Source organism: Myotis daubentonii, chromosome 13, assembly GCF_963259705.1.
Source record: "Myotis daubentonii chromosome 13, mMyoDau2.1, whole genome shotgun sequence".
NCBI classification, from domain to species: Eukaryota; Metazoa; Chordata; class Mammalia; order Chiroptera; family Vespertilionidae; genus Myotis; species Myotis daubentonii.
In genome coordinates, this window is record NC_081852.1 from 34,811,855 (window position 1) to 34,823,968 (window position 12,114).

The window sequence follows — 12,114 nt, forward strand, 5'->3', positions numbered from 1 at the left end:
TGTACGTGAGAAAAAAAGGTGTCAAAATATTGAAAGTCAATGTCATCGGGTACTAAAGAGAAAACAGGGACATTAAGAGCTATGCTAACACATACTAAATCATCCAAAAGAACATAAAATAAGTTTAAAATATAGGATAATTAAAATGAAGAATTTAAAGAAGGAAAGGGAGAAAATAGTCGCAGGCAAGCTATATATAGATATATATATATATCCATAGGGAATTTCTAGGGACAGTCAAACTTCCTGGATTAATATTTTCCAGCTGACACAGCTGGTATTTATTCTTCCAGGGTGGGGAACAAAGGGGGAAAGATACATGTGCTATCCTTATGCTTTTCACCTTTATATTTGAGCATAGAGTCTCACATCTCATCCACCGTATCTCTGGTGACTTCATCACTCTGTAGAAATCACTGCAGAGGGGCCAGGAGTATTCTAAATTCCTGTGCTTGTAGTGCTGAACAACAGGACAGCAAAGCCACCGCCACCACCACCATCACCATGAATATGATAGCATGTCCTCAGAAAACTTCTCTGGTCTCTTAGGTCCCTAAGAAAATCGATAAAGCGTATGGAGAAGTTCATGATCAGGGAAGCTGCAGCATACTGGAGGTGACTGACTAAAAAGAGAACAATAGAAGTGACACAGACTATCTGACCACATGAGGAAATGATGCTACACATGCTATACTTCACCAAACTGTCATGGAGGATAGGTCCAGCAGCACTGAAGGACTCCAACTCAAGTCATGAAACTAAAACCAGTGTAGTCAACAGGTTCTTATCGTGTTTTAACTTTATTCATGAAGAAGGCATAAGAAGTAATGAGAAAACTTAATGCTGCAGACAAATATGGGTTTTAAAGCTGAATGAGAAAGAATGATCATGGTAGCATGGTAGAAGTGGGGTATGAACATAGGCAGTTGACTTTAAAACTTTGGAGAAAAATAAGCATGACTATATCTTGAAATTACAAAATAAAAGACAACTCAAATAGAGTTTAGAATCTTTAAAATGCAATACTGAATTATCTGTAAGAGAAAGAAATCAGAGGCACCTAAGAGAAACAGAATCTCTCTCTCTCTCTCTCTCTCTCTCTATATATATATATATATATATATATATATATATATATATATATATATACACACACACACATACACACACACACACACTCAGGAAAAATAAAGAAGAAAAAATAAAGAATAATTTAACAAAATTCTCATGACTTTAATACCTATGTCATGAAAGCCATGCGTTAATGGCACAATTTTCCTCAATCCAGAAATTAAAAATAAAATTAAGCCCTTGATGGTTTGGCTCAGTGGATAGAGCATAGGCCCACAGACAGAAGGGTCCCAGGTTTGATTTCCTTCAAGGGCAGGTACCTTGGTTGCAGGTTGCAGGCTCAACCCCTGGCCCTGGTCAGAGCTCATATGGGAGGCAACCAACGGATGTGCCTCTCTCACATTGATGTTTCTCTCTCTTCCTCCCTTCGACTCTCTCTAAAAATCAATGGAACAATATCCTCAGGTGAGGATTAACAACAACAAAAGAATAAAATTAAGAGAAAAGCAGAATAATGAATGAGATAAGCTACTTTCAGGAAGAATTCACTCTAATTGATAATCTGTAAATAAAATGGCTGACTAGAGGGCCCTCAGAAAGGTGTCTGGAGTGTGATTATAAATAACAAAAGCTTAAACCTACCAACTATATGTGCTCTGGAGAACTGAATGTGATAACGAAAGGCGATGGTGCTCAGCACAGAACCTACAATGTATGGCCTTAGGAACCAAAGGCTTGTCAACACATTGCTTTGCTCTGATCTAAGCATTCTGCCTCCTTCATTACTGTTTCTTCCCAAGTTCCTCAGAACTTTGTGTTCATAGACATTGCCAATATTTTTTTCTGAAATGTATTTTCTGATCTAGCACAGGTAGAAGTTTCATTGCACTCAACAGACCATGATGAAAGCCCTTATTTTTCTAATTACCAATTGTGTAGTGTGAAGGCAAGTTGCTTAACCTTCAGGTAAGTAAGTTGTTATGAGCAAAGGAAAAGATGTGTGTGAAAGTGTTTTGAAAATTACGAAGCACTATCCTGACATCCATTTTTACTTCAATTTTTATAGCTTTCTGAAATGTATTTCTATTGTTTTAAGACTTTATTTTTTAACCTTTCATGGATGAAGTAGCTGTGAAGCATGTTCCTGTGGTGTGACCAAGCCCCAGACATAATACGAAATATTGGAATTTTGCAGACCTGAGCCAAGCTGGGTGTGGTTGTATGTCTGCTGTGACAATGTGCTTTTGTGCTCATTTCTAAAAGAAACCTACCTGCAATGCAGGTTGGTCTTCAAAAATGCCTCTCCACTGAAAGCTGGCAGAAGCTAATGAAATGACTCTATGTCATTAAAGGCACACCGAGCATAAGCTTACCTAATTAATAATTTTCAGGGTTGCTTTTCTTTTCTTCTTTGCAGCTGTTGAACGGAGTGGTTCTGATTAAGCCATACCACATCGTGAGAAACGTTGCTTCACAAGGGTGCTACATTCTGTATTTTCTCCCACTTTGATCCCTGCTCATTGGCCCCTTTGATCTCTGAACAGGATGTACAAGGTTCACTAATCAATGCTTTCCCTCATTTTTTTGTTTCTTTGTCTGTTAACTGTTTATATTGAAATCATTGACTAGAATAGGTGAATATGTATAACCTTGTCTTTTTCCATGTGGTGTTTATGTCTTCAAAAGACAAAAGGAAGAGAGGGGCCTTCTAATTTTCAACCACGTTTTCATTAAGAGCAGAGTGAAGCAGGATTGCAGACATGGTGGTCATTTATTTCTCTTTGAAAATGTGGATCACTTTCTAGGGAATATAAGATGATAGAATAGAAAATCGGCCCCAGTGTTAACCCATCCCAAACCCATGCAAACTAGAACTCAAGCCCCTGTAATCTCAGATGCTTATGGAGAGAGATGAACCTGCAGCAGGATTAGTGGTGAAGCTATACCATGTGTCACCTTTTCTAAACAATAAAAGATCTCTTCTCAAGAGATTCACAATGTGATTCAAGTAAGAAGCCCACCACTGTGAAGAGAACCAAGAACACACTCAAAAAATGAAATGCTCAGTATAGAGAAGCACAGATAAATGCCATAAAGTTTAGAAAAGGGAGAGAGCCCAGAGACCTGGGTAATCAGGAGAGATTTTGCACAGAAAGTAGGTTTTGTTGGGTCATACTTATTCCAGACACTGGAAATTGTGTGCAGCGTTTCAGAGATGGGGATGCATATGGTGCAGGTGCTGGACCTGGTTGGCCAGAGGAACTAAAGAGTTTTCCAAAGACTGCCAAACAGATACTCCTAACGAATGAATAATCCACATGATTAGGCAGGACTAGTTTGAGATCTCAGCTTTTCTTTTTAACTAGTTATGGCAAAATAAGCAATTTACTTTAACCACTGGGAGCTGCAACTTTCTTATCTCTAAGAATGAGCCAATTACTCTCAAAATTGTACGTATTCAATAAAAGAAAATACACCCCGACTGTCTCATTTTCTCCTTTCCTTTCCTTGTTTTTCTGAACTTGATGATTTCAAGAGTATTGATCCTCTAGACAATTGTCAAAGGAATATTTCTAATACATGCAGATATTTTTATACCACTCCTACTATTTATTTATTTGTTTGTTTATTTATTTATTTATTTCTATTGATTTCAGAGAGGAAGGGAGAGGGAGCGACAGAAACATCAATGATGAGAGAGAATCATTGATCGGCTGCCTCCTGCATGCCCCACACTGGGATCAAACTTGCAACCCAGGCACGTGCTCTTGGCTGGAATCAAACCCGGGACACTTGAGTCCGCAGGTCATCACTCTATCCACTGAGCCAAACCAGCTAGGGCACCACTCCTACTCTTTATAAATGTGAAAAATCAATCCTTGTTTGGAGGTGATATATCTGTTCTTATCCATCAATCCCTCCACCCTCCCATTTTTATTAGAAAAGAGAAAACAAGGGCAGATGTCAGTAGTGTTGAATTACTCTATGAAATATCCTTTTTTTCCATATACCCTCTATCAAGTCAGACATGGCAGGTTATAGGACCCTTTCACCTTTGGTTCAGCATACCCACCCCTAAGGTAGTCCTTATGCCTTGATCAAAGGAAAAAGAAAGAAAAAGTTAAAGTTCCAGGTGAATAATTATAGTAAAACTACTTAACTTTTCAACTTTCATATAATCACAAAAGCACCGATTGCTGGATCTGTGGAATATGAAATCCAAGTGACACGTAGACCTTCTGATGCTCAATGACATGAATTTTCAGATGAGGAAACTGAGTCACAGGATGGTTACATGATTTGCCTAGAACTTTTTAGCTAATTAATCCCCAGCTTTCTACCCTGTGCTCTTCCCTCTGGATCAAGTTTTCCTCTTTTATTAAACAAAGGAGTTATCTCTCTGAGGGTTCATCTGGCTTTAAATTCTGTGATCTCCTTCTTTGTGACTCTGGGAAAAATCAAAACCTAAAAAGCAGATGACAGCATTCTAATTTCAGGTTTCTGAAGGACTGCACTAGACTGGTCCCCTGTGGTTCCGATGTTAAGTGCTAAATGGGCAGAGCCAGTTAATGCCCTGGTTGTTTGCCTTTGGAGGTAAAAATATATCTGTAGGTCTCAGCCAAGTTCCTGCGGATATCTGTCCACATCCCGAAAATACCACCCATTTGGCAGGAATGACAGATTACGTCCCAGCAAGGCCCAGATCTCGAATAGCAAGAGTATTTCGAGTAAAGAACAACATACAATGGCAAAGCTCTCATTCTTGGGTATGGCATTTATCGCCCTAAATTTCTATAATATTCTCTCTCTTTACTTTTTCTGGCTCTCCCTACCCTTCATTCCAAACTCTACAAAATTGACTTTCATCTTAGGTTTTATTTGAGGTAGGATAATAATCAGTATTAAACAATTCATTACTTCTTTTTCTTTCTTTTTTCCTATATTTTCCAAATTTTCTCTATAATGACTATATATATATATATATATATATATATATATATATATATATATATATATTCAATTGTGCTACTTCCTGTCCTCCCTCCCCTCTTCCTCCTTCCTTCCTTCCTTCCTTCCTTCCTTCCTTCCTTCCTTCCTTCCTTCCATCTTTTCTCCCTCCCTCCCTCCTTCCCTCTCTCCCTTCCTTCTTCCCTCCCCTCCTTCCTACCTCCCTCCCTTCCATTATTGTTTTCCTTCTCTATTTCTCCCCACTGGCTCTCTGTATGAGCTTATGTGTATGTGAGCATGTATGTGCATATATGTGTGTGTGCCTATAGATATCTATTAGGGTTTACGGACTTGTCTAGCTGTTTAGCACATGCACAATTCCAGAGATGCAAATTGTAAACAAGGGAAAATGTGTGCTAGATGCCATATCTCATTTTGTAGGACCTATTTTTCCTACCTGCCTGAAAAGCAGTGACTTTGTCATGCCTCCTTGGCTGGCCTTGCTTCAACTCTCCCAACTCATTGTTCATTTGATAATTTGTTATTTAATTCACATTCTGTGCCAGTCTTGTGCTGAATTGTTTTTGTTGTTGTTGTTTTTCAGAAATGTTTCCATGTTCATGATTCTTCAGGTGTATTCCACAAAACACTTACCCTAAAGAAATGGTTTGTAGAGGAGGGGAGAGTTAGGTCATCAAATAAGTTTGAAATCATCTGACCTCAGTCTGATTCCTGATTCCAAACAAAGCGAAGAAACAAAAATAGCTGTCAAAGAGTTCTTGTCACAGTTGGGGAAATTGGGTGAATTGGGTATTAGAACATATTAGGAATTACTGTTATGCTTTTCAGGTGTGATCATTGTAATATGGTTATATAGAAAAATGACCTTATTCTTAGAAAATGTATGCCATGTTTAAAGGTGAAATATTTCTAGTGTTGTGATGTCTAAAACTTTATTTCAAATGGTTGCAATATAATAAATAAATTTACTTGTTATATCTAAAAGTAGCATATTTACATAAAATATGGTTCTAGAAAAATGATCATTATATATTTAAATACTAAATACATACTTATAATGTAAATATTTATATATTATATATAAATATATGTTTGTATATCATATATTAATATAAATACATGTTCATAAAATGTCTTTATTTTGTGTAAATCAATACATATATTATCTATAATAATAAAAATATAATATGCAAATTGACCAAATGGCCGAACAGCAGAACGACCATCTGGATAACTTTCCAGATGACCACGCTATGAAACACACTGGCGCCAGGCCAGCCAAGGTGGGTGTGATGCAATTGGACAGGGGGCCCCGCCATCAACCCATGATTGTCCCATAGAGGGAGGTTCAGGCCACCCTCTGTGGGGTGATAGATGGGGGGCTCCGTGATCAATCGCCCCAAAGAGGGAGGCCCAGGCTACCAGCCAGCAGGGTGATTGATCGGGGATAAGGGGGGGGCACCCAGCTGGCAGCGCTGCAGCAGGTGGGTGGGGCCTCCCTCTGCAGGGCTATCCATCTGGGGGCCCCGTGATCAATTCCCCCACAGAGGGAGGCCCAGACCACTGGCCAGCGACACTGTGGTTGGTGTGCAGGGCTGGCCAGTGATTGCCCCACAGAGGGAGGCCCAGGCCAGCCAAGCGATTGTACCCCACGCCTGTGGCCCACAAAGGGAGGTGACTGGCGGCGGGGGAGGAGGGCAGTGCTGCACAGATGGCAAGCAGTGGCAGCAGTCGGGTCAGGGCCAGCTGCTGGCAGCTGGGGAAGGAAAGCCCCGATAGGCCCTGATGGCTGGCCAGGCCTAGGGATCCTACCCATGGGGTCCCAGATTGCAAGAGGGCACAGGCCAGGCTGATGGACAACCCCCCTTCCTCCCCATGCATCAATTTCATGCACCGGGCCTCTAGTACATATATAATATAAAATACTTGTGCATAATGCATACCTTTATATATTAGGCATGTATATAATATACACTGAGTGGCCAGATTATTATGACCACCCCATCAGTACTTTGTTGGGCCACCTTTTGCCTTCAATACTGCGGTGATTCTTCTTGGCATTGACTCCACAAGATGTTGAAAGATGATGCGCGGAATCTGACACCATGCCTGATGAATAGCACTGTCCAGTTCTGTGAGATCTGATGGTTGTGGAACCAGCTACCTGATGGCTCTTTTAACTTTGTCCCACAAATGCTCAATTGGATTGAGATCTGGTGATTGTGGGGGCCACCTAAGCAAGGTAAAGTCTCCCGCATGTTCTTGAAACCACTCCTGCACAATATGAGCACCGTGGCATGGCGCATTGTCTTGTTGGAAGAAGCCATCTCCATTGGGATACGCCATCAACATGATAGGATGAACTTGATCAGCAACGATACTTAGATATGTTGTGCTATTCAGACGTTGTTCCACACGAATTAAAGGGCCCAAAACATGCCCCAAACCATAACACTGCCCCCACCAACTTGAAGGGTTGTACTCATGCATGTGGGGTGCATGCTTTCATGCTGTTTCCACCAAATTCTCACTCTGACATCTGCATGATGCAACTGGAAATGTGATTCATCGGACCACATGACTTTTTTTCCAATGCTCAACTGTCCAATCCTTGTGTTCCTGTACGAATTGGAGACGTTTTATCTTGGTAACTGCAGACAGCAAAGGTATTCGAACAGGCCTTCAGCTTCCGTATCCCATACGATGCAGTGTATGGCTGATTTGCCTACAAACATCAGGTGGTCATAATAATTTGGCCACTCAGTGTATATCTGCATATAATATAGAACACATTATACATATGTGTATGTTATATTAATTAATGTATAAATATATCTAAATGTATAGTTTTTTAATGTATAGTTTTTTTTAAGTATATACTAGAGGCCAGGTGCACAAAATTTGTGCACTCAGGGGGGGGGGGGGTGGGGCTCAACTCAGATTGTGAGAGTGCTCAGGCCAGGCTGAGGGACCCCAGTGGTGCACAATCGGGGGGCTGGGGAGGGATGCGGGAGGTTGGCCAGCCAGGGAGGGACTGCAGGAGGGCTCCAGGCCATGTCCAGCCAGTCTCACTCAGTCCCGATTGGCCAGACCCCAGCAAGCTAACCTACCGGTTAGAGCGTCTATCCCCTGGTGGTCAGTGTACGCCATAGCAAGCAGTTGAGCGGCCTTAGCATATCATTAGCATATTATGCTTTGATTTGTTGAACAGACAATGGATGACTAGACACTAGCATATTAGGCTTTTATTATATAGGATTGTTTATATAAATACATCAGTAGGTATATGCTATAGACACACACAAAGCATGGCTGTGAAGATTAAGTAAACATTTTTATTTTCTGAAATACATTTATTTATTGTTTTCTAAACCATTTGAAAGTAGGTTGCATGCTGGATTCTGACTAGCTCTGAGCACATAGCATTTTTAAGTACTGGGGACCAGTTTGGATAGTATGAGAAAGGGAATGGGGCTAATTAACACGAGAGAATCTGTGGATAATTGAGTTAACTTTCAAAGAAAGAAAATGTTCTTACCCATTAGACTTTTTGATGCAGAAAAGAAAACCCAATATGTGAAGGAGGGGAGGAGACATGTTGCTAGTAGACCGATTTGGGGACTTCTAGACTTCCACCGGAAGTACCTCACTCCTTACCGCACCCCTTAAACTACTGCTTACAGGGAACACACTACTAATTGCAGAGCGGTAAGGGTTGGGATGCATGATGAAAAGGTTTGTTTTTGGAAAGAAACTTCCTTGTTTCACTTAGGTTCTTGTGAAAGATATTTCTGATGAGGGCAAATGAGCCAGACAAAGGCTCCAAACATCTGGAATGTAAAGCCAAATTCAAATGGTAAATGGCCATCCCAAACAGATAAACACCAATAAAAGTGACCCTGTAATGTGACTATGATAAGTAAGGTGCTGCATTTTATTTTACTTGTTTCCCCCACCCCCATAGGAGAAAGAGTTTGAGACCACACTGCTTTAGGAAAAGTGCGAGCTCTGAGGTAGTTCCTTTTTGAAGACTTAGGCAAATTATATGACTTTAATTAACTACTTTGTTTTCCCGTTTATCAGATGGAGATAATATCAATTTACCTGAGAGTCTTTGTGAATTATAAATTACTTATAAAAGTAATTATAAACTACTTTGTAAATACAAAGTGCTATATAAATGTTTAATAATAGTCCTTTGAACCACATGGCACCCCCTAATGGGAGCTTATTAAAGAGTTCCTGTTTAGCTTGGATTATTATTTTTTTTTAAATTTCCCCTTAAATGAAGCAAGCTACTATGACTGGGAAAACAGCAACACAGTGATAGAATATTTTCATAAATCAGGAAGCATGAAATCCAGGGATTGTGCTCCATCCTTCCTTTAAATATGTGTTTTTCTAAAACAGAACTGAAATTAACTTCAAAAGGGGTCCTGCAGTCTGAGGAGGAACAGGGTCATTGGGAGCCTCAGCACAGGGTCTCGACATTTCTTAGAACCAGAAAAAGGCGGGTGAATGAATGGGATGGGACAGAGGCACCCTACTGACTGGCACAGAGAAAGGGGCCTAAATAGTAATATAAACATGCATATACAATCTCTATTCATGGGTAGGTATCAAGAATTATAGTCGTTTCCTTTGTAAATTATATGATTTAATCCTCACATCCACCTTTTGAGATGGATGTTAAGATGGCGGTTAATTTGCATATGTAGGCACAATGCAGGGAGGCGAAAGGGAAAGCAGGAAGAAGCCCCCTGCCACTGACAGTGATCGGAAACCCAGGGGGGAGCTAAGAGCTGGGGGGCAGGGGCACATTATGTTTCCCAAATTATAGTTGAGAAAACAGAGGCTCTAAGTAGTCAGGTAATTTACTCCAGTTTATGTGGTTGGTACACAGCAGATCTAGGACGAAGATGGGCATTTTCTCTGCACAGAACTCCTTTGGATGAGAATATATATTAAAAATTAAACCATAACCCTAGCCTGTTTGCCTCAGTGGATAAAGCATCAGCCCATGGACTGGAGCGTCTCAGTTCGATTCCAGTCAAGGCACATACTTTGGTTGCAGGCTTGATCACGGCCCTAGTCAGGGCACTGGTAAGAGGCAACCAACCTATGTGATGTATTTCTCTCATATTGAAGTTTCTCTTGCTCTGTCTCTTCCCTGCACCTCCACTTTCTCTACAAATCAATGAAAAAAATATCCCTGGGTGAGGTTTAACAAAAAAAGCAAAATACAAGAGAACTAAAGCCCATAAATTAAAAACTAAACCATGGAATGTGCAAACTAAAGACTCTTCCTTTGGGCATTGTCCATAATGAAATATCTACAGTCTTACCTCTGTGGATGCATAATAAATATTTCTTGTTAAATATGATATTGTCAGTAAGCATTTGCCAACTTAGAAAATCCATTTTGCTAATTATCTAAATATTTACATTTCTTTCAAAGTGATTAAACATTAATTGAGCATTATATTGACTGTATTGACTTTTTTTAAGTGGTGCATTTCCAAAATTGCAAAATAATATATTTACATAATTCTCAAAAACTTCTGACCCAGCTAATTAAAGCTATGGCTTATAAGAGCTCACTAGAAGCAAAGATTTGTTAAAAATCTACACTAATAAAAGAGAAAGATGCAAATTGACCAGACCTTCACAACGCCCCACAGCCAATCAGGAGTGAATATGCAAATTAACCCACAAAGATGGCAGGTTAATTTGCATACACAAGTGCCAGTGGCCGGGGGCGGGGTGGCCACTTGCGTGCACACCAGTGCCAAGCAGCCCGGAGACTGGCGTCCTCAGAACCCAGGCCACTCTGAGCCTGTAGGCCTTTGTGTAGGCCCAGAGCACCTGGGGTCCTGGAACAACCCCTGGCCACTCCGGGCCTACACGCGCAGGTGCCAAGCAGCCAGGGGTGGGGCAGGAACATCTGCTGCATTGCCATGGCAACACGCAGATGTTCCCATCCCGCGGCCACTTGTGTGCACACTGGCACCAAGCAGCCTGCGTCCCGGGGACAGGTGTCCTCGGGAGCCAGGCCGCTCTGAGCCTGTAGGCCCAGAGTAGTCAGAGTCCCGGAACACTCCCGGCCACTCCAAGCCTATGCACATAGGCGCCAAGCGGCCGGGGGCAGGGTGGGAACGTCCCCCGCAGTGAGCAGAAAGCAGACTACCGGGGACTGCTTGCCCCTGGCCATGGCAGCGAGGGGTAAGCAGTCCCCTGCAGGGCCATCACAGAGAGCAGACAGCAGGGTCTGTGATGGCATCAAGCAGGCAGGTCCACAGAGAGCAGAGAACCATGGGGAGCAGGTCTAAGCCATCAGTAGGACATCCCCTGAGGGCTCCCAGATTGGAGAGGGTGCAGGTCAGGCTGAGGGACCCCCCCACCCATGCACGAATTTTGTGCACCGGCCCCCTAGTCATATGATGCAAGGCAATGATTTTTTTTTTATTAGTAGTATTGATTATTACCATTGGATTGGTAAATTAAGGAAATAATATCTTGATTGCAACAATACAATGACCAAAGTCTAACATTGTTTTCTGGAATGGTGAAGATATATCTTAACTGAGGAACCAGAGTTTATGGTTTCATGGCCCCATATTCACAATCTCTGGGCAAGAGCATAGGAGTAAGAGGAGTACCAGAGTTAGTGCACCATGTGTGGAAGGCTACCCTGCCCTCTACCTCACAAGAAAAGGTGCCCTTTCCTCAAGAAAATTCATTGCCTCGTTCCTGAGAATAGAATAGCTGTGGAAATCTATGATGACCATGACATGAAGGGTACCTCCTAGAACTGTGCAAAGCCCACTGTACATAATCATAAGCAGTAGCCACTGTGTGAAACTTTAGTCCGAAAACCCTAGAGACTGAACTCCAGATTATGTCTATTTATCTCTCTCCTTCAAGCTACCTACTAAATGAAAACATTCAGTTGTTTCTTTATCCAACTCAATGGGCTCCAAACTATTCATTTTAAACATTTTTTAAATATGTGTATATTTATTTAAAAATAGGAATGTGCCACTAGCTAATGTAGTGTGCACTGTATAAAACATA